Source organism: Oxyura jamaicensis, chromosome 2 (genome assembly GCF_011077185.1).
Source record: "Oxyura jamaicensis isolate SHBP4307 breed ruddy duck chromosome 2, BPBGC_Ojam_1.0, whole genome shotgun sequence".
Classification (NCBI taxonomy): Eukaryota; Metazoa; Chordata; class Aves; order Anseriformes; family Anatidae; genus Oxyura; species Oxyura jamaicensis.
Window position 1 is genome coordinate 125815748 of NC_048894.1, and position 6353 is coordinate 125822100.

Here is a 6353-nt window from a genome sequence, read left to right on the forward strand (position 1 = left end):
CCGGCCCCCCAGGGGCGGCGGCGGCGAGGGCCGCGGGGCGGATGGCGGAGTTGGTGCCTCCTCCTCCTCCTCCTCCGCCGCCGCCCCCCTCCTCCATCCCCGCTGTGGCGCAGCGGAGCGTTCCCGGCCTCGGAGCCCCCGCACCGGGGGAGCGAGGAGGAGAAGGAGGACGAAGAGGAGCGGGACGGGGCCCCGGCCATCATGGCTGCAGCAGCCCCCTCCCCTTCCTCCCATCCCTCCCCTCCGGCCGGGTCCCGGCTGCCCCGTCCCGCGCCCTCCCCCGGCGGCGCTGCCGCGGCTCGGGGCTGCCCCCGGGCCCGGTTACCTGCTTCCCAGGGACGCCTCGGGGACACCTCCAACATCGGCAAACACTAAAGAGAACTGACCCCGCCGCCGCGGCGGCCGCCGCCGGCCCCAACCACTCCGCCCCCCCCACGACACCCCTCCTCCTCCTCCTCCTCTTCCTCCTCCTCCCCCTCCTTCCTCCCCCCCCCCAGCCCCCACCGCCCCCCTCCCGCCGCCTCCTCGGCCCCCGCCTCCACCGCCCCCCGCGGGCTCCCCGCGCCGCCGCCCCGGCCCCGCTCCCCCCCGCTCCGGCGCCGCGAATGGCCCCGTCCGCCTCCCTTCCCCGGCCCGGAGCAGCGGCGGCAGCGCCTCTAGCGGCGGCCGGCAACGGGGCTCCGGGGCTCCGCAGCCCCCCGGCCCCCCTCCCAGGGCACCGCGGGGCCGCCCCCGAGCCCTCCCCGGCTGCGGGGCCGCGGCCGGAGCTGAGGGACCCGGGCGCTGCGAGCCCGGCAGGGCAGCCCCGGTCCCGGTCCGGCCCCGACCCCATTCCCGGTCTTTAAACTTGGCAATATTTGGAGGGAGTCCCTGAAAAGCACCGGGTTTTACCACACGGCTGTTAGCAGCCTTCTCTGCTTCGCTCGTCTGGCACAAGACGAGCCGCGAGGTTTTCATTCCGTTTTGGAAACAGCCTCGCAACGTTTTTACCTGTTTTTTCCTCCCGTTTTCTCTTTGCAGGGACCTGACCCCTACCGGCTGCTCGGTGGAAGTTGGTGTCTGCACCAGGAGCAATGAACAGCACAATAGCCAGCCTTAATGCACAGGAAATGAAATTAACGGCTTGCCGCGATGCAGGGAGAGGTGAGCAAACAGAGTACACCACAACAGAGAGACCTGCTTTATACTTTTTAATTCGGTTTTACGCATCTCGCTCTGCCTGTGCTGTGTAACACCACGCTGGTTTCAAACACGACTCCTCTTCCCTCAGGGGCACCAGTTCTGAGAGGAAGGCAGAAAGTCATACAGGCGACTTGTGTCAACATTTTGGTTGTGTCAGATCCAGTCGCGTCCCTGCCAGCAAGAGACGTGGCAGAGAGAGGAGGGCAGCTGCCGAACCTGCTGGGCCTTGCCCCGCTGTCCTGTGGTGGGAGGCCACGACCAGAGGCCAGGAAGGTGCAGAGGGGGAAGCTCACGCTGCACCACGCAAAGCCCCGGCCCCAGGTGGGATGTGCAACCTGTCAGAGAGGTTTCCAAGCCCTTCCAAGTTGCCACGGCTAGGCTAGATGAAGCCATGGCTCTGTTTCTGCTTCCAGCCAACAGCAGTCCTAGAACCATCTTTACCACTAAAAAGAATGAAAAACTAAAGTTTTTTGTTTGTTTTTCATGGAAAAGGAAAGGCTTCTGACTTAAACAACAAATATCTAATTTGGGTTGTAAAAATCTGCTTTCTTGATTGGCTCAAGTAATTATTTGTCCAGTAAGACAAATTAAAAACTTTTAACCCTATGCCAGGGCTAGCTAGAAGCATTAGAACTTGGAGCAATTAATTTAGCCAAGGCTGCAGTATCTAAACTTGCTATGTTTAAAATCACTACCATTTTTTGTGAAATTACCATCTTCTTACTATGCAACCGTATTTTAATGATAGCTTTGAGTTAGAACGTGAGATGTATCAAAACTAATTTACAAACTAACATACTTACTGAGGATCAGAATGAATCCAAAGTTCACATTTCCTTCAGTGCCTGTTTATGTTATTCCATGTGAATTTTTTTAAAATCCAACTTGAAACCAAGCAGTGGACTGGTATGACAGCTGGGAGCAAGAAGGAACAAGATGTAGCCTGACCGGCTTCCCAAGCACTCATGGCATAATCGCATCCTAATGGCACATCCCCCCAGATGTGCTTTGTATAAGTTTGTGTATTACAGACAATAATTTATACACCAAATACACATACTGACACTCAGTGACAGGACTGTGTTGTGAGTAACTAGGTGACAGCAAGGTTTTACTCACACTAACAGAACGCTACCATGACATAACTTCTTTAAATACACTTTGGGAACACAGCATTTGCTATGAGTTTTATACATACCCTTTTTTCAGCTGCGGTAGCTTGTCATCCTTCCCTTCTTATTCCTCCATTGTTTAGTTTTCTGAGATTCCTTACCCCTTATTTCATTTAAGAACTGGGCTCAGAAATACACAGTACAATACAATTTCTGACGTATTCTTCTGGTATAATGTACGAATGAGCAATAATGCTAATACTTTTCATAAGGCTGCTACAAATGTTTTTGCACAAGCTCATTTAGAAGCTTAATCATGACAATCTATAAACGTTTTTTGCTTTAATTTATGGCAACTTCTTTCTAGTTACTGATAGTAACTTGAAGAACCCTTTATTATAGCGTGTACTTAGTGTACCCAGCATAAAAATGCATTCAGTGAATGTCAGCATCAGATTACAAGGGAAGGTTTCTGAACTTCCTGCAATCAGTAGATACAATTCCAGCAAGCCTCTAAAATCTCCAATCTGCGCTACTATTTGAACGTTTAATGCTTTTATAATATTACTAAACAGGTAATAGCTTAGTTTAAAAACACATCTTGAAATACTTATAAACTCATGCATCTCATATCTTAATATACGTTCTGTGCCACAAATGGTATATAGCTGAAAGAAAATAATACAAAAAAAAAAAAGAACATTTTGTCCATAAACTTACCATATTTTTATATTTTTTAAATACACAGATGAGTTCTGGATCTATTTTTTCCAGGTATAAAGTAAAGGATTATGTATTTTACCATCGCTGAGATCCCATGATAGTTGTTCACATACATAAAGTTCCAATCACGTAGGAGAAACTTACTAAACAGCAAAACACTATGTTGCGTTACCAGTCATTGTTTAGATTTACTGTACCTTTCTGAATGTTGTTTTTCCTTTCCAGTCAGTGCCTCCAGTACAAACAGCTTAATAGAAGCTAAAATAATAACCTCACCTTTTGAAAGTAAGAGATGCACAGTTTGTACATACATATCTGCTCTACTCTGTTTGTGTACAATGGGAGTGCCATGACTTGCGCAACATTTTAGCTTCAGTGGGTAAATTCTGAACAGGCGTGATTAATTCAGTATGCTATTTGAAGACAAGAGGAAGGAAAAAAAAAAAAAAAAAAAACAGAAAACCTAACACCTATAAATGAAATGCCTGCACAAATGCCTAACTGGGGGAAAGGGTATAAACATGTTCTGTTTGGTCTGTAAACAGGAGCAAAGGGTACTTGAGGACAGCTGGCCTTGTTATTTCTAAGCTCAGATGCAGAAAGAACAAATTGGTACTTTCAAACTGACTTGCAAAATATTTTTTTTACTGATATTATTAGAATAGTGTGGGTTTTCTTTAAGTCATCAAGAAACAAATTTCTACCCCTTAGTATAATCCTGGTGCACCCAGAAAAGCCCACTCTTACAGTGATGTAGTCAACAAGGAGGAATTTGAGAGCCACAGCAGCAGGAGCCTGCTTTCAAGCCATACATTAAAAACAGTAAAACTGGTTGGAAGGGACCTCTGGATGTCACCCGCCCTACAACCTCCTTACTCCCTCAAAGTACAGATGGCTTTAAAGCTGGATCTGACTTTGAATTTAGCAGATTTAGCTCAGGGCCTCGTCCAGTTTAGTTCTAATGGAGAATTTACAACTCCTCCTGGCTACCTGTTCCAGGGTTTGATAAAAAGTTTCTTTTAATTCCACTTTTAAAATGTGTATTAATGAGCTTAGACTGTATTTTGATACTGAAGTTAAGATAGTAATTAAGCAAATACAGAGTGCTCATAATATACCTATGGGATGTTGATAATGCTTTATATTAGGTCAGTCATTTAACTGAATTAAAGATTCTTAATATCTTAGAAGAATGGGCCACTTTTTTAAAATATATTTTTTTCCAATAACTAAAACTTATTGGCACAGCAAAAGTCATGTGTTTTGGATTCTATTCGATTAAAACCCAGCATTATTAACAAACCTAAATCTAATCAAACTCTTGTTCTTTCCAGGTACAGGTGCAGGACTAACTCTGAAAGCCGAACACTATGAAAGTTGGAGCACAGTGTATAAGTGACTAAAACCATTTACCATCTTGCGTAGTACACAGAATGAGAGACATGAACAAAGCAAGGTACGACTGTAAAATGTATAAGTAAATATTATACAGAGCTTTCTCAGCTACCACAAACCATTTCTTCTCTATACTCCAGTAAAGACTTCTGAGCACCAAATTGTAACAACTCATATTATCTTTCATGATTCACATCTAAAATGTAAGTTCCCTAAAGCAGATGAATCACATAATCACTTCCAAAATCAAAATGAAGTGAACTTGTGTTTGTCAGCATATATTCAGCTTTTTCCATGACTACAAATTAACGCTAGTACTCAGCACGCTGGGCAAGCACACGGTCCTTATCTCCTTTAGCAAACATCATTACTCTAAAACACACCAACAAGGTGAATCCAACCAAACCGATTTGCTGATTTTGCAACTTGACATCAAGGTATGAAAATCAGTTCTTCGTTTGTTGGCCCAATGACCCAAATTCAGATTGCTGCGCAGGTAGAATTATATTTCCCTGTAATTATTTGCTCCCATTGCTCTCATACATCAGTGCTATAAACAGCAAGGCCTTGCCTAAATAAAAACTTTACCCTTTTAATAATGCTAGTGAAATTTAAAAATTTTACTGGCAAATTATTTAGCACTTAGTAGTAATTGTACTTACACATTAAGAAAACTTCACATTATTAATTATGCTAGTTCATTTATCCAAAGCTGCATGAAAGCTAGGTCTAAATCTCTGCTTTGAACTTGTACATTTAATTTGTTTTGGGTTATAAAGACATGAGTGCTTTTGTGTCAGCTATTTCCATCATCAAACATCTTCATAATTTATTTTCTACACAGAGAACTTTAAAAACCTAATGTACAGTCATCCTGCCTTCTTACAACTAGAATTTTTAAGTACTTCTTATGTTTTCCCAGATTTACAAAATGCTAGGTTTGGATTATCCCTGTAAAACAAAGATTGTATAGGCAAACAAAACAAAACAAAACAAAACAAAACAAAACAAAACAAAACAAAAAAAAAAAAAAGGTAATTCGAGCCAGTCAGTTTTTCAAATTTCCTGACTACAGGCAATGAAGACAGATGTAACTACAGTTTGATTAATTACTGAGAATAATAGAGAACCACCACCCTGAAGACCATGGTGCATTAGTTTTCCATTCCAAAACACACAGCCAAATGTTTAGGAATCGCCCACTTCTGAGTTAAAGGCTTTTCTACTTTGTGAGAACACATTAGCTTTATGCAGAACAAAGTATGGGAAAGCTGAAGTGTAACAACAGGCCAAAGCAGCAATAGATGCTGTAAGATTAAATTCCTGTTTACAAGCTTTTTGTTTTGTATTACTGATAGCATTCTGACTATATAAAGAAGCCTTCAAACAAGTCCAGACGTGATGCTGTTTTTATTGACAGTGTTGCAAGAGAGCATCGCGCCCATCTTGAGATGCTTTGGATTCTGATTAGTGCCTCTCTCCGCAGAGGCAGATCATAGCAGTACCCTTCAAACACTCACAAAGCTTCACCACCAGCAGCACTGATCTGTCCGTACACCAGTGTCCACACCAGGCATGTTTACTGTGCTGGTGCCAGGGTGTACCTAATCATACCCATTGACATATTTCTAAGTCATAGACTTTAACAGACCAGGTCGCATTAACAGGAAAAAAAAAAGGAATCAGGCCTTTTTAAATCTTGAAGTTCAGGCCAGGCCAGTATTGGACATGAAAATGAAGTATGTCATTCACTGCCCAAGATACTCTTGTACTAGCAATAAATTTACCTGATACATTTAAGTAGATGGAAGATGTCACAGCTCATCTGGACAGAATTTTATCAGTAGAAAGGTGCTTTCCATACTGCACAGTTTGTTTGCTTTTCCATCCAGCTATGTAGGGTAAACTGATACAAAATGTATTGCATACTACATTAACAGT

General features: G+C 43.9%; 1 protein-coding gene and 1 long non-coding RNA gene across 6 annotated transcripts in view; one reads left to right on the forward strand and one right to left on the reverse strand.

Moving 5' to 3' along the window:
- STAU2 (staufen double-stranded RNA binding protein 2) overlaps positions 1 to 478 on the reverse strand; it is a 125905-nt gene extending 125427 nt beyond the window's left edge. For all 5 annotated transcript variants that reach the window (XM_035316530.1, XM_035316527.1, XM_035316528.1 and 2 more), the window contains exon 1: positions 326 to 478. The gene's annotated coding sequence lies outside the window, so the exon portion shown is untranslated. The remainder of the gene's footprint in view (positions 1 to 325) is intronic.
- Positions 479 to 796: 318 nt separating this feature from the next.
- LOC118161987 lies at positions 797 to 5379 on the forward strand. The gene is made up of 3 exons (XR_004748244.1): positions 797 to 1143; positions 3247 to 3302; positions 4352 to 5379. It is a non-coding gene; the product is annotated as an uncharacterized LOC118161987 (long non-coding RNA).
- The last annotated feature ends 974 nt before the right edge of the window (positions 5380 to 6353 follow it).